The sequence below is a fragment of the Pogona vitticeps genome, chromosome 3 (genome assembly GCF_051106095.1).
Source record: "Pogona vitticeps strain Pit_001003342236 chromosome 3, PviZW2.1, whole genome shotgun sequence".
NCBI lineage: Eukaryota > Metazoa > Chordata > Lepidosauria > Squamata > Agamidae > Pogona > Pogona vitticeps.
Window position 1 is genome coordinate 255,238,304 of NC_135785.1, and position 16,135 is coordinate 255,254,438.

General features: G+C 43.3%; 1 long non-coding RNA gene across 1 annotated transcript in view; it reads right to left on the minus strand.

The window, feature by feature from the left end:
• Positions 1-5,890: 5,890 nt before the first annotated feature.
• The window catches only part of LOC140705580 (uncharacterized), a 44,651-nt gene continuing 34,406 nt past the window's right edge, over positions 5,891-16,135 (minus strand). The window contains exon 8 of the long non-coding RNA XR_013543436.1: positions 5,891-16,034. This is a non-coding gene — a long non-coding RNA (uncharacterized LOC140705580). The remainder of the gene's footprint in view (positions 16,035-16,135) is intronic.

Below are 16,135 nucleotides of genomic sequence, written 5' to 3' on the forward strand. Positions count from 1 at the left end.
CACCCAAAAAATAATCAAATATCCTTATTCTGTTTGTATTTACATGTTTCCAAAGACAAGGCACCACCTAATATAGTTGGCCTTTTCAGCAAGACAGCTAACATCTTCATGCAGTTCTTCCCTTGCTGGTTAGCCCTGAACACGTCAAAGGTCTAACTATCTCAATGTTTGAGCAGACCTCTACACACAATCAACACTTAGAAAAGTATCATTATCAGACTACAGCTCCTAGAATCCCCCTCTCAACATGGCCACTGGCTATACTGGCTGGTGGACTCTGGGAAGTGTAGTCCAAATATTTTTTCCCCACGCTTTGGATAAAATTTGACCACATAAGTTAATTATTACTACCACGTTCTCTATTTCCCTACCACTTCATAGAAATTGAGAAACACATGCCAAATAAGAGTGTGGGGGGGGGAGTGGAATATACATATTCATTGGCACATAGATGAACCATCAGCGCAGCTAAGCCACAGAGATGTCAGCCAGAGAGTTGAGCTTGTGGTTCAGTGTTTCCCACTGGAAAATAATGAACTTTAAATGCACTGAAAGCTAGCTAGTTTACGGTCTAAATTTTTGAAACTTCCATATTGTATTGCCAACAATTTCTGCAAGTGCAGAAATTTATACACCATGGAGAGACACCATGCTACATAAAATAGCACGTGAACATTAGAATGAAAACCAACCACAAAAGTGGTCAACAAATAATAGATCACACCAGACTGCTCCACAAGTGGCCCAAATGGCAATCTAATTCCCAGTATGATCACATGCTTAGTCTGATGCCTCAGTTTTGATCATTGTGTTGTCGGTGGACCTCCCATGAGGCAGTGCCCTCAGATTCCCTGAAACCACTCATACCTCCTCACCATGCCAAGGTGTACATTCAAGAGTGTACACAGGGAACGTGTTCAAATGGCCCAGTGGGGCTTAATATCTTCTCATATATTTGCTTTTTATTGGCGCTGTCGCTGTAGAATCACCATCTGGAAGAATGAAGTAGGAAAGATTATGAGACCGTCCACTGGCTCTGTTCTCAGAAAGATGGATGAATCCATCACCAGAGAGGTCACAGGGAAGACGGAGCAGGTGTTCTGTTTCACAAATCATTTGTTTTTGTTTCGCCAAGAACAAGGCTGGAATAATTTTACACTAAGAACAATCCATTGGACTTTCCATGTTGCCCTAGCAAGGTGTTGGTACGGGTGGAAGTGGGAAACATGGATATGGTTGTAGACTACAACACCCAGAATCCTAAAGGTGGAGTTAACCTCCACAAAAGCAAAGGTTCCCATCTCTGGATAAGGGTTATACATAAAATGAGCCCAGCATTTTCAGGACGTTGACATCCACGCTTGCTTAATGCATATGAATAGAATAAGAGTCTTGGGTCAGATCAAAGGCTCAAAGGTTCAACTACAAATCCCATCTTATATCCTATAGTGGTCAATGAAGAAGGCATGAGGAAGGCAATGGCTGCAGAGTGAGAGATTAGGAGTCCAGTTCTTCACTGGTCTCTTCCAGCTCTGCAGTTCTTAGATGATCTTCATAGCTTTCTTTGTGTTGATCTCTGGCAACTGATGTTCACAACCTTTGCATAACAGTTTGGAGGTTACTCTAATCTAAGCAAGAAAATAATAGTCCCCTTCCTCCTTGATGCTTCTGCTATTCACTGTGCCATGAAACATGTTTAGGGAGCCCTGGGAAATGTAACATTCCTAGGAATCCACAACAAAGACAGCAAAGTGGATGCCCCAGGAAATATCATTCCTCCATGACTCTAGTATTTTGTGTATCAGAAGCAAGTGAGAGAGATTGTGAGAACAAAGCCTCCTTTCCTTGGGACCAACCCAATGTGTAGAGTGCTCTGGTGGCAGGTCTTTGTGATGTCACAGAGGTGGGGCAGGCAAGGGTTGAGAGCTGTAGAAGCAATGCTTCCAAGCCAGTTGATTGTGGAAACAACACAGCCCATTTCCTGTTCTGCCTCCAACAGCACTCACTAACTCTCTCCTTAAGCCTCTCCTGTCGCTCCCGGTTTTTGGTGCACCAACATTATTTTTTACCATGTTGAGAATGGTTGAAGAACAGTAACAAGGCATTATAAGCACCTCACACACAAAAAATTGTCCTTTCTTCTCCCCCGCTGCCATTTGCCATGAGATTTGTCTCCCATCCTGGAGAACCGTAGAAACAAAACAATTCCCTCAGACTTCAGCCCTGGATCCTGCCAAGCCTATTTCAGAGCTCTCCATGAGAACTTGGTGCACAGCCTGAGGAAGATGATAATTTGCTTTATTTTTGTTGTTGCTGTTTTATTTTCGTAACAGTCCAATAAGGGTATCACCTGTTCCTGCATTTGTGTTGTTTTGAGGACCTTGTCCTGATTTTTTTTTTTCTGAACTGTGTAAGATATTGTAGAATGGCTGGTCAGGGCACCAAATGTGGGTTCCTGATCATCATCAGACTCCTGAAACCAGACAAGCAGTACTGCCTGCTGAAGAAAGTATCCAACAGGTAAAACTATTGATTCGGCTTTAATTTGGCTGAAACTGGCTGTTCCTGGTGGTTTGACTAATTTTTTAATCCCAACTCTGATGGAGGCTTGTCATGCTTCTGTTACCCTGATGGTTTCCCCTAAACAAATAGAAACTCTTTGAGTTTCAGATGAAATGGAAAGGGGAAAAGGAAGCGGGTGCAAAGTGCTGGCCACTTTTTGTTTGGAAAGGTGGATGATAAGTTTCAAACCATTGGCTGCAGAAGGGACTGAAACCACACCCTTCCCCCACAGGCATCTCGCAGACTGCAGACTACAGCTATCGCCATCTAAGAAGTTACACGTAGCTCCCAACAGCAACCATGAAACATTTGGAACTATAATAAAGGTATATAATTTTGGAGCTACTGACAAGACCTTGGAGTGCAGCCTGAGGAAGATGAATCATCATTGAAAGCTTGCTTTATTTTATTTTTTATTTTCTTAATGGTCCAATAAAGGCATCACTTGTTCCTGCATTTGTTTTGTTGAAGAGTTTTATATTTTGGCTAACCTCTTTTAGCTGTGCAGCAGCAATATAGGGACCCACAGAGCAGAAATAGTTTGATTTTCCAGTCTCCCCACTCCTTTTCATCTCATCTACTGGCACTTACAGTTTCAATCACTCACTCTGATGCATTGCTAAGAGAAAGGATAAAAAGGTTTCATTTACTCAAAGTTGAATAGATCAAACTAGGATAGGTAAAGGTAAAGGTTCCCCTTGACATTTAGTCCAGTCATGTCTGACTCTAGGAAACAGTGCTCATCCCCGTTTCCAAGCCATAGAGCCAGCGCTTGTCCAAAGACAGTTTCCATGGTCACGTGGCCAGTGCAACTAGGCATGAAACACTGTTGCCTTCCCACCGAGGTGGTCCCTATTTATCTACTCGCATTTTTACATGCTTTCGAACTGCTAGGTTGGCAGGAGCTGGGACAAGCGACGGGAGCTCACTCTGTCACGTGGATTCAATCTTACGATGGCTGGTCTTCTGACCTTGAAGGACAGAGGCTTCTGTGGTTTAACCCGCAGTGCCACCATGTCCTAAACCAGAATACTTGGGGGGGGGGGGGAGACTGCTTATAGCAACAGGCATTGACAGACTCACAGCCTGCTTCCAACAGACTCCTACAAACTACATTTTAACTGCACTAACTCCTAACAGAGGGGGAAAGACCCTTAACCAGAGAGGCGTGACTCTCTTTGAAATCAAAGGCAGGGAAGGAACAATTGGTTACTGATAGACTGATTGACAGTTACTGCAGCTCAGATAGGTTCCTCTCAACCAAACCTTCTGAAGGCAGCATATGAGTTTGCTAAAACTCCTACATATTTCACTATTGGCTACACTGTCAAGAGCTGCTGAAAGTTGCAGACCGACAACGTATAGGCCATATATTCCTCATTTATGTTCTTAATTGTCCAGCATCTATGAACAGACAATTAACAAGACAAACAATGAATATATACAAAAGGTGGTTGTGGGTGGACACCATGCGAAGCTGTCATCCTTTTCACACCTCTGCCTGCAGAATTGGCAAAGATGCTCGGATCTGCCTCTGTGGTTCATGAAACTCAAAAGATGTTCACCAAACATAGCCAACCAAAGCAAAACCAAGGTGTGGGAGGTTGACTGTTGGCTAAAGTTTGGAAAAGTTACTTTTCCTGGGGTTTTGTCAGAAACTGTTGGGACTGTCCATGATTCCCAAGGTAAGGCAGAGGGGTGAAACGACCACCAACACAGGAAGAAGTTTAGCAGAATGTCTTAGTGCAAGGGTGCCTTCAAATGTCTAACCAGCAGGTGATGGGTGAGAACCCCGTCTGTCTAGAACTCTCTAATGAACCATAAATCATTAAGAAAGAGAGGACTAGACCCAATGGGTAAATGTTCTCACCTGGTGTATGGCAAACTTTCTCTTCAGTGCTTCATTAACTCAGAGAGTCACTCCATATGGGAACACAGCACGACGAGAATCTCTTCCAGTACCTTGTCAAGTCTGAAGACCTGGGTGTTCGCAATGTCTGCTTCCCAGGACCTTAATGCTGATGAGCCCCATCCAAACCATTGCTCAGATGCTTGGCTTCCTCCTCTTTCAGATCACATGTGGACCGGCCATCTTTCGACAGACAATTCCTTCAAATAAAGAGCGATGATCCTTAAATAGAAGTGTATCTTCAGCAAGCCATTCTTCCATTTTTATTCACGGAGGGAATGCATCATTACAATTAGAGATGGGCACGAACCTCGGTTCGGAGTTTCGCGTGGGTTCATACACACAGCATCATAGGTGCCCTGTGTTTCTTTCCCCTGCCTGCCTCCCTATCTGGATCCTCCACTCACCAGCTGGTGTATGCTCCGCTTCCTCTTTGGCTGTTTGATCCGTCTCCAGCAGGAGCCCAGGGTTCCCTGCCCTCATCCTTGGCTGATCACCCACTCAGACAAACAGGCAGGACAGGCAAACCTGGGCGGGTCAAACAGCCGGGAGAAGTGCATGCCAGCTAGTGAATGAATCAGTGAAGGCACCTGTAATGCTGTGCATACAAACAGGTATGAACCTCTGAACCAAGGTTCATGCTCATCTCTAATTATAATAACAATAATTGCATGCCATCAAGTCTATTCCAACTTGAGGCAACTCTTTCCAGGGTTTTCTAGGTAGAGAACACACAGAAGCAGTCTACCATTCTCTTCTTCTGGGGTTGCCATGGAACTGTGCAGCTTACCCAAAGTTACACAGGCTGGCTCTTCTCCCTGGAGGCACAGGGAGGAATCAAACTCCCAACCTCTGGCTCCAGAACCAGGTACTTAAACCACTGAGCCAACCAACCAGCTAATGTATCATTAGCTACCTTTCAAAATGCAGTATTTCCTCAAGGGGCCATACAGTATGTGTCTACTGTACTATCAAGCCACGTCTGATATATTAGCAACCCTCATACGTTTCCTAAAGTAAGTGAGAAAGATATTTAAGGACGGGTTTTACCAGTGCTGCCTCCCGCTCCCTTGTGAGTTACTATAGCTGAATGAGGATTTGAACCCATGTTTCCTGGGTCCTAGTCCATCATCCTGTCCACTGTGTCATGAGGTATCCTGCATTGTTTAGTCGTTAAGTCATGTCTAATTCTTTGTGACCCCATGGACCAGAGCACGCCAGGCCCTCCTGTCTTCCACTGCCTCCCAGAGTTTGGTCAAATTCATGTTGGTAGCTTCGGTGACACTGTCCAACCATCTCGTCCTCTGTCATGCCCTTCTCCTCTTGCCTTCACACTTTCCCACATCCTGCATACCACCTCCCCAAATCAGTTTAAGTCACATAACAATATTAAAATAAACATCAACACAAACGAGGATGGCAAGATAAAGCATCTTTTTATTTAAAAAGAAAGTTTTTAATTTCATCCATCCAAAATCTAAACACAAAGCCCCAGAGAACAAAAAGAAATTTAATCTGTTTCTTCGGTGAAAACTAGACTGGGGTGTTTTGGTTTCTTAAATGTTTTTAGGACCATCTAACTGAATACGAAAAGTTTTTTGTTTTTTGTTTACATTGTAGTTAATTACCCATGGCCCAGTTGGCTATAGAATTCTGGGGGTTGCAGTCACATGTTTTGATGCTCTGCAGAATCCTGGATTGGGGGGGGGCATATATCCAATCAGGCGTACAGTTCCTACACAAACGAAGCACCTTCATTGTTGCGTGGTTGTTTCGTAGGTAATTGTTGCAGTATGTTTCCGTTTGGCATCGCTGATGTCGGAACCAATGATTTGAGTCAGGTAGGGTATTGCCATTGGTTAAAGTGCTGGATTTGCACAAGGGAGACTCAAGTTCAAATCCCAGTTTAAATTTTATCTTTAACTCAGACTGGAAATACTTTTCTAAGGGCCGAGATGGTCCTTTTTACCAGGAAATGCCAACAAAGGAGCCCAAGACTCTTGGAATATAAAGCATTTCTGCTACCCCTAAACTCCAGTGCCGGAGTCTAGGGGCAGCGGAAGTGAGGCCAGCTTCTCTTCAGTGTAAATGGCGTTGCAATGGAAGTGTGGTGTTTTGAAAAGGGTGTGTGTGTTTGTGTGTGTCCGTGTGTGAGTGGGCCTGCCTGCAAGTGTCATCAACAGCACAAGCCCATATCTTTTATGACTCAGTTTATTGATAGTGCTGCTTCAGCCGGGATTCTGCAGTGCCTTTTAATTCTCATTACGCAGCTAGGGAAGCAGTGAAATTACATCTGGAAGCCATTTCACCTCAAATGAAAATGGAGGATCTTCAGAAGTGGATGAGACAACTGCGGGGAAACGAAAAAGAGAAAAAGCCATCAACGGCCAGGGAGGACGCAGAGATTTGAAAGAGCCAGGCAGAGAGCTTTCTTCTCATTTACATTCCTTCCCTTCATTCTTTATTCTTTCAGACAATAAGTGTCTAATGCTACAATGAGCGCTTCCGATGACTAATCTAGTTCTGGGCTTAATCTGAATTAGAGTGCGCTAGCAGTGGCCGTCTCAACCTGGAGATGAGTGGCAGGGAAGGGTGGGGTTTTTCCCCCTTCCCAAAAATGGCTTTAGAGCCCCATAACTGCCAGTGTGGTATAGTGGGTGGTTTGACAGATTAGGGCTCAAGAGAACTGGGTTCAAATCCTCGCTCAGCCATGGAAATTTACTGGGGTAGTGGGAGTGGTAAAACTGCTCCTTAAATATCTCACTTACCTTGAAAGCCCTAAGAGTGGTCGTAGTGACCAGATAGGCAGGGTATAAATGGAATAAATAAATAAAATAAAATAAATAAATAAATATTAGGGTTGCTGTAGGTCAGTTCCAACTTGACGACATAGAACACACACAACTGCTGATAGGTACCCAGGAATATAGAGAACGGAAACTTTGTTGTACTCTGACAGTAATCTCATACAGTTCCTTTTCAGAACGTGGAACTATCTTTATCCTAAAGATGCATTGGTGGACCCGTCTCTTAATTGTTTCCTATAAATAATGCTGTGTTGACAACCCATCATAGGTCAAGTTGTAACTTCAAAATTACCGCCACCAATCAGGGGCGGCACAGAGAATGGAATGTTTTCATGATGGTTTCTCAGATCTTCAGCATAGGAAGAAATGGATGGATGAATGAATGAATTTTTCCTCCAATGAGCTCAAGGTAGCATGAGAAGGTCTCTTTCTCATTTATTTTTCTCACAGTGGGGAGGTAAGGGAGAAGCAGTTTGTCTTGGGTAAGCTCACACAGTGAGTTTTGTGGCTAAATGGGGATTTGAACCCTGGTCCCCTAAGTTTTAAATAGTCGTCGTTTAGTCATGTTTGACTCTTCGTGACCCCATGGACCAGAGCATGCCAGGACCTCCTGTCTTCCACTGCCTCCCGGAGTTGGTTCAAATTCATGTTGATAACTTCAATGATGCTGTCCAACCATCTCATCCTCTGTCGTCCCCTTCTCCTCTTGCCCTCACACATTCCCAACATCAGGGTCTTTTCCAGGGAGTCTTCTCTTCTCATGAGATGGCCAAAGTACTGGAGCCTCAGCTTCAGGATCTGTCCTTCCAGTGAGCACTCGGGGTTGATTTCCTTCCAAATGGATAGGTTTCTTCTCCTTGCAGTCCAGGGGACTCTCAAGAGTCTCCTCCAGCACCACAATTCAGAAGCATCAATTCTTCGGCGGTCAGCCTTCTTTGTGGTGCAGCTTTCACTTCCATACATCACTGGCCAGTGGCCATGTCTGTTTCTCATCTCCTCAAAATATTGTTCTGTAAAGCACAATGTAGAGTGGAGGCATTTTGTAAATCAATAGGAGCAACAGCAGGAGAACAAAAGTAACCCTTGTTATCTGCACCTGTTTGTGTGTGGAATATTTGTATACGAATACCCCTATCTCTATTAACAATCTTAGAACAGCAGAACTGGAAGGGGCCACATGGATCATCGAGTCCAGACCTTATCATGGAAGAAAAGTGGGGAATCAAACTCCAAACCTCAGAGTCTGCAGCCAGATAAGCAAGCCGCTGAGCTATCCAGCACTTCCTCCATGAGTAATCCTAAGTATCTCTGCTCAGATGTAAGTTTCATTGGGGTCAGCAGTGCTTTTTCCTATGTACATGAACAGAAGCCACCTAGAGTGGACTGGTAGTCCAGACAGGCGGGGTATAAATCAAATAAATAAATATGAATTTTATTGATTTTGTACATAAAAGGTCAATTAACCTATTTCAGTGCCATAAGCTAATCAGCCAAAGATTTGTTCAACATTGGCTCTCCTTAATCAGAGTTTTGTGCTAGGGACAACACAAAATTGCCAATCATCTGCCCTTAGAGCTGAAATCCTATCAGTGTTCCAGGGAAAATGATTCAGGCAGTCTTTTGTGTCTCAGAAATTCATGCTTGCAAATAAAGAGCATGCATTGGTTGTGAAAACCAATCACAAAACCCAGAAGACTAATTTGCAAAGTACAGGAGGTGAGAAAAGCTCCAGTCACTCACATTCAGTGCTTAATAAATCCCCTCTTCTAACAATAGGTTCTTGGCATGGCCTAATTGAGCCATCTTCTTATTTAGGTTACAGTGAGCAGGCCCACTCTCTGAGCCGCCCTGCATTTTATCCACTAAACGATTCTTGTGAGGGAACTTTTTCTGAGAAACAGTTCCTTGATCAATGTCAGTCAGTAAGCAGAAGGGATGTTCCATTCTTCTTCTTCTTCTCCTTCTCCTTCTCCTTCTCCTTCTCCTCCTCCTCCTCCTCCTCCTCCTCCTCTTCCTCCTTCTTCTCTCTCTCTCTTAAAATCCAACTCCCAGAATTCTCCAACAATTCCCCGAGGGGTCCCCAAGAGTTCCAGTTCACAGACCCACACATAACTACTTTTCACTCATCTGGGCCAGGGCCTACTGTAGTTCTGAGACTGCATGGCCTAGCTGCAACCTTGTTTCCTGTTGTTAACCTACAAAAAAGGAAGCTACTGTGCTCTTGCTACCCTTTTTGGTCTTCCCAAAGAACTACAATACCCAGGAAGCACTACGCACTTTCTTTTTTTTGTACAGTAACAACAGGAAACAAGCCTGGATGTAGGCCATGCAGTCTTGGGGTTAGTCTCAGGTCCAGATGAGCAAAGCAAGTGTCTATAGATGTGGATCTGGAAGCTGTAACTTCTAGAATTATGCCTGGGGAATTCTTGGAGAATTCTGTCATCTGGATTTATTTTTTTTTTAAAAAGGGGAGTACAACCTTAGTGAGAAGCAAAGGCTGTCATGTCCATGAATGGTGAATCTGATCCAGGTTTCAGCCTGCACTTTACATGACCTGTCAAAGACCTGAGCCTATTTGGAGGGTAGGATTCAGTACCTTGAATATCACCTCTAAAGTTTGGACTAAAATCCAGAACAGATTCACCACCCCACTGACACTAGATGTACAAATTGGACCCATATTGCCATCCTCCACATGACATCAGCATTTCCATGTCATTTGTGTTATCCCCCCCCCCCCCCGCATCTGTTATGCTGAGATTTAATTTTTGAGCTCAGGATGACAGGATAACTGGGCTGTGTTCCTAAGGAAACTTTTCTTTGGCTGTGACAAGGCATCACTGCCTGGATCAACTACAATTATAGATGGGAGCTGGTATCTTAGCAACTGCTGCAATTTCCCCAGTTGAATTAAAGGTATATACAGGTTGCTTTGAAAGCTTTATTAGCAGTCCTGTGACAGCGTTCATTGCAATTGTCCATTCTTGTTTGTTGTGCCATTGAAGAGCTGAGTTTTATTATTATAGAACTGTCACAAGTCAAAAATTGCTTAAATAATGTCACCTGCCCGCTTGTTTCAGGATTACTGGAACAGGCATCACAGGGACTTACTAGATGATGGCTGTAATGAAATGGACCTCACCTCAGTCTGTAGACACATTTGTACTGTATACATACAGGTGGTTGAAATTTACTAGAGGGCTGGCTGAAACAATTGGCTAGAGTCCAGCAAAGAGTTAGGAAGTTTAGCTAACCACGTTGACCGTCATTCCCAACTTTGTGCTGGATGGTTAAGCCAGATCCACACAAATAAAATTTTATCCCAAGTAACAGCGTAGTGGTAAGCTTTAAAGAGCAGGTGCTCCTTGCACCAGCTGCTGGTAAAGGTAAAGGTTCCCCTTGACATTTAATCCAGTCATGTCCAACTCTAGGGCATGGTGCTCATCCCTGTCTCCAAGTCATAGAGCCAGCATTTGTCCATAGACAATTTCTGTGTTCACGTGGCCAGCGCAACTAGACACGAAACACTGTTACCTTCCCATCGAGGTGGTACCTATTTATCTACTTGTATTTACATGCTTTCAAACTGCTAGGTTGGCAGGAGCTGGGACAAACCACGGGAGCTCACTCTGTTGTGTGGATTCGATCTTATGACTGCTGGTCTTCTGACCTTGCAGCACAGAGGCTTTTGTGGTTTAACCTGCAGTGCCACCACATCCCACTGCTGCTGACTGGGATGCAAATCCTCATTTTGCTTTTGTGAAGCAAAATTGTGAAAACCTCCCACTATTGATTGGTTGGTTGGTTGGTTGGTTGGTTTAGCTCAAAAAGGCAAAATATTTTGTGATGCTCCCTAAATGTCAGTTCTCACATTTGCAAGAATGATTTTTGCTCAAATTGTCCAAAATTTGATAGCTTCTGAATTATCCTTAAAGTTTAAAACCATTGGAGGGACTATTTGCAGCTTTTAAACCAACAAACCAGTCTGTCTATGAATAAAACCAGTCTTACTCACACAGAATACCTAAAAGCTGAAGAACCTTTGGTGGCAAAAAAAAGAGTGTTTCTTGTCTTGTTCACCATCTGGAGTGAGGAGTTTTTGAGTGGCCTAGTGATACCTCAACAAGATTTCCTGAAGCGTAGAGACAGCCTCTCGTTGAGAATGAAAACTTTTGTTATTGTCCTTCACAACTTTAGTTGCTGTAACAATCCCACTAATAAAGAGTCCTAAGAAACAGCTGGTTTGATCCATCTCTGTTTCTTGGACTCTCTCTCTCTCTCTCTCTCTCTCTTCTCTAAAGAGCATCAGATAATACCATAATTCTCAATTTATTGGGATCAATAATTAGCCAGCATCTCTCTCCTTAGAGAGATTTAGGTGAAGAGGTTTCCCTGAGAAGCTCAAGATTTCCCAGTGCTTCCTTATCCCCACAATCAGGTACAACGAGAAACTTCAAATCAACAAACTAATTCTCCCATCATTCACCACGAAGACGTCCTTTGTAAAACTCACTGTTCGAGACTAAGGCCCTATACTGCATGGGTGATTCTCACTACTGTAGTCAAAAAAATGAACTTTTCTATGCTCTGCCTCTTGTACCTTTTAGCCATTTCCAAAAAACCCTTAAAGAATATTGTTTTATTCTTTATTTGCTAGTATGTAATAAGGATAATCATGTGTTATGAAATGAATTTTGACTTATAGTGACCCTTTTCAGGGTTTTTCTGGTAGACAATAGTCAGAAGTGGTTTCTCATACCCTTCTTCTTGGGACTGTGCAGCTTGCCCAAGGTTACCTAGGCTGACTTCTACTAGGAGGTACATTGGGGAATTGAACTCCTAACATTTGGCTCGGCACGCAGATACCTATCTCACTGAGCTATCCAGGCAGCCTGCTTGTAATGCTTTCTATTGTCTCTAGGAATCTCTAGTTTCTCACCTCTGAGCCTACATGGTCAAGCTTTTTCATGGACTGGTAGCTTCATTTTTCAAATGAAGCATTGACTATGAAATGGTTATGTTCTAGAGAAAGGAAGTTACACAATCAGGAAAAAAATCATGGTTTTGAGATAAAATTGCTTTAATTTCATAGTGAAAAGATGGGAACTTGTGAAAGTTTCTTGTTTGCTAATAGGAACTCAAGAAAGTTTTAGAAGCGCCTACCTTTTCACTGTGAAACTAAAGCAATTATATATCAAATTCATGATTGTTCCCGGCTGTATGACTTCATTTATCTAGAATGTAACCATTTTGTAGTTGATGCTTCATTTGAAAAATGAAGCTACTAGACCATGGAAAGGCTTGACAACGTGGGCTCAGGGCTGAGAAACGAGAGCCTCCAAGGGATAAGAGAAACCATGAATTCCAATTGTTCAGTTTCCCCGTCACCAGCTCTCGTTGCCCGTATCCACCTCTCTCTCTCTCTCTCTCTCTCTCTCTCTCTCTTTCCCTCTGTATTTGAAGAAAAATTCATAAAAAGCCATCTGTTCCAACACCAACAGATGTTCTTTTGGAGGGAAGTGCATCTTCCACGAGGGAAGTGATTTTCATTGGAAATGTCCCTCTATAGATTCATCACACAGACCAGCCAGCTTTCAGAGACAAATTCACAACGTCATTAACAACACCAACAAAATCATAAAAGCTTTTTTTTAAAAAAACAACACTTTTTTTGTGTAACAAGCCCGCCAATTAAAAGACTGCATTCTATCTTTTGAAAAGTCCCATGTGCTTCTGCTACCAAAATTCAGTAATTTGTTCTCTCTCTCTCTCTCTCTCAATCCATGGATGAGAGTGAAGGAGCACTTCCTGTGCCATTAGGATCCATGGGTAAATAGCCATTGACTTCAAAATGATGCACATTGGGCTGTGCAAGCTTGTTCAAAAGCACAAAACCAACTTCTGCCTTGCCGGAAGGCCCGTGTTTGTACATTGAACTAATCCAAACCGTATGTTTGCTTCAACAGAGGTCACTTCCTCTGTTTGTAACTTCTCATTCATGGGGATTGGCATTTGCGACATAATCACCCCCATGCCACAGCTTTTTAGAACTTTTATAGATAGGAGGAGAGCTGAAAATCGGTCAGCCAGCAGGTTGTGTGCGGACATTGTTCAAGGAGTGAGTCACCGGCTCATGATGCCAGAGTAATGAACTGGAAAACCTGTGCCTCTTCACTAATCATTGAGGGGAGGGCTGGATGAAGCCCATTGGATCATATCAAACAATTGTTGGACTTAAAAGACATCCTGCGAAGGATAACTCTTCTTCAGATCTTCTTCACCTACTTTCTGCACCCAGAGGTTCCATATCATCATGGTTCTGTTGACTTTGGATGGGGCCACTATCAACAATGAGCTGAATCCAAACCAGCCCTCAGGATTCTACACTTTTCTCCTTCTTTCTCTTCTTTCCCCATTCGTTTCCCATTTATTCACCCTGAACCACTCACTGTATCAATCTCTATTTTTCATTTCTCATGACACAACTGAAGGATTCTAATAGTGTTGGGCATTGACCCCCCCCGCCCTGCCCTACTCTGTGCCTGAATGACAACACACAGGTTTGGACCCAATTCACCCTTTGCCTTTTAAACCCACTTTTTGTTGAGATCAGTGCTAGCATTTGTGTGTTTCTGGTGATCTGGGGGAGTGGGGGAACTCATTCCCATGAATGGAGAAAATCAGATAGCTATGACGTGGTGTGGGGTGAGGGTATGTGCCCACCTCCAGCATGGAAAACACAAGAAAAATAGGAGCAGGAGACAGCTATTATGACCACTGCACTGAAAAGAAAAGAGAAACTAAAGGAGAGAAAAGAGAAAGAATGGATGCCAAGGAATATGTAGGTGCTGATCACTTGTGTGTTATCAGAGACTCTCCCTAGTGGATGGGTGATTGATGTGTGCAGGAGAGGTCTTGGTCTGCACAGGCGGTCAATGAGAATCATGTTATCCATATCCTTCCCCTGGCTCAGTGTCTCCCTTAAGACATTACTTAGGGATGTGTACTGGAGCCCCAGAGAACATAGGCAGGTTTGCAGATTCTGTCCTAAAGAGTCACGCAGGACTGGACTCACAAGAGGAGAAGGGGGCTTTCACAGCCCAAGAGGGTGGTAGCAAAGAAAGACATGGTCTAGGATGGAGGCAACCCAACACAACCCCAAGTGTTGCAAGGGAAGTCTTTGGGGAACAAGTCTCCTCATGAATAAGTGGTCTCCTTTATAGCCCAAGGTTCCATGTTTGGACTATTCTAAAGGAGAGATGCCATTCGGAGCAGGGGTGGGCAATAATCCACCATATCTTGGCATTCCTTCTGGAAAAACCGATGAAGAAATGTCTGAAATGTCACACACAATGTCTTACAGGATTTCTTAAACAAACAAACAAACAAAATGCATGCAGAAAGCTCTCGTTGTAGGAGAATAGGGGTTCCTCCTTCTGCATGTTCTGTTTCTTTTTGACAACCAGAAGCCATGAGATTCACGTCCCTAAGTCCACCACTTCATGCCTCATCTCTGGCTGGCTGGTTGTTTTGTACCGTCAAGTTGCTTTCAACTTATGGTGACCTTATGAATGAGCAATCTCTAAAATGACTTTTCCTCAACTACCCTGCTCAGGTTTTGTAGATGCAAAGCTGTGGTTTCCTTTCAGGGAGTCAGTCCATCTCATAGTTGGTCTTCCTCTTTTCCTGTTGCCTTCCACCTTTTCCAGCATTATTGTCTTTTCCAGAGAATCCTACTACCTTCTCATGATGTGCTCAAAGTAGGACAGCCACAGTTTCAACATTTTTTGCTTCCAAAGATATAGTACACACTTGATTTTATCTAGGGCTCACTTGTTCATCTTTGTGGCAGTCCAGGGAATCCACAAAGCTCTCCTCCAGCACAACATTTCGAACAAACCAATATTTTTCTTGTCAGGTTTCTTAACTGTCTAGCTTCCACACCCATATGCAGTGATCGGAAATACAAGAGTGTGGATGATCTTGGTCTCCTGGGACACATTCTTACTTTTGATTATCTTTTCTAATTCCTTTACAGCTCCCCTTCCTAGTCTCAGTCTTCTTCTGATATCTTGATTGCAGTCTTTGTTTCGATTGATGTTTTAACCAAGGTATACGAGGGTTGGCTCGTACAACCAAGGGTTGGCTTGGTCAACTCTTTTTGTGACAATCCCCTGATCAACCCGAAAGGATCAGCCAGCCACTTGTAGCCTGCAAACAGAACAACTACAATGAAATATCATGAAGACAAGAGCTGATAAGAGCCCTTCAACAATGGAACAGATTGCCTTGGGTCGTGGTCAACTTTCTTTTGTCAAGAGGTTTATAAACATAGGCTGGATGGTCAACTGCCGAGACTGCTTTATTTGTGAATTCCCCACTTTGGTAGGGATGTTGACAAGTCTTTGGAGTTACTTCCAGCTCTACAATCCGATGATTCTCTAACCTTCTGTTGTCAAAACATGTGCCCTTTACCCTTGTGAGTGACTATGACCTTTCCACAGACACAACTTATACTATCTGCATCATCTGTTATTTCAGTAGTGCAATGGTTGTAGGGAAACCTATTTATTTCTGTGTTGACTTTTTTTACAGGACTCTAATTAGAACACCAACAGATGTGCCCGGACTTTTGCAATTAAGAAGATTAAGTTTACTTCATTAAAATCAATGGGATTTCTGCCATTGACTTTGGTAGGTTGAGGATGGTCCTCTTAGGAAAACACATGGAGAGAGGAAGCAACAGCGGTCAATCCCTGATGAATCAAAGCAGAAGCAGGAAGCATATTAGAACCAAACAGCGTGGATAGAATAATTCCTTTGGCAGCTATTGCATTGAACAGAAAAAGTCAACTTA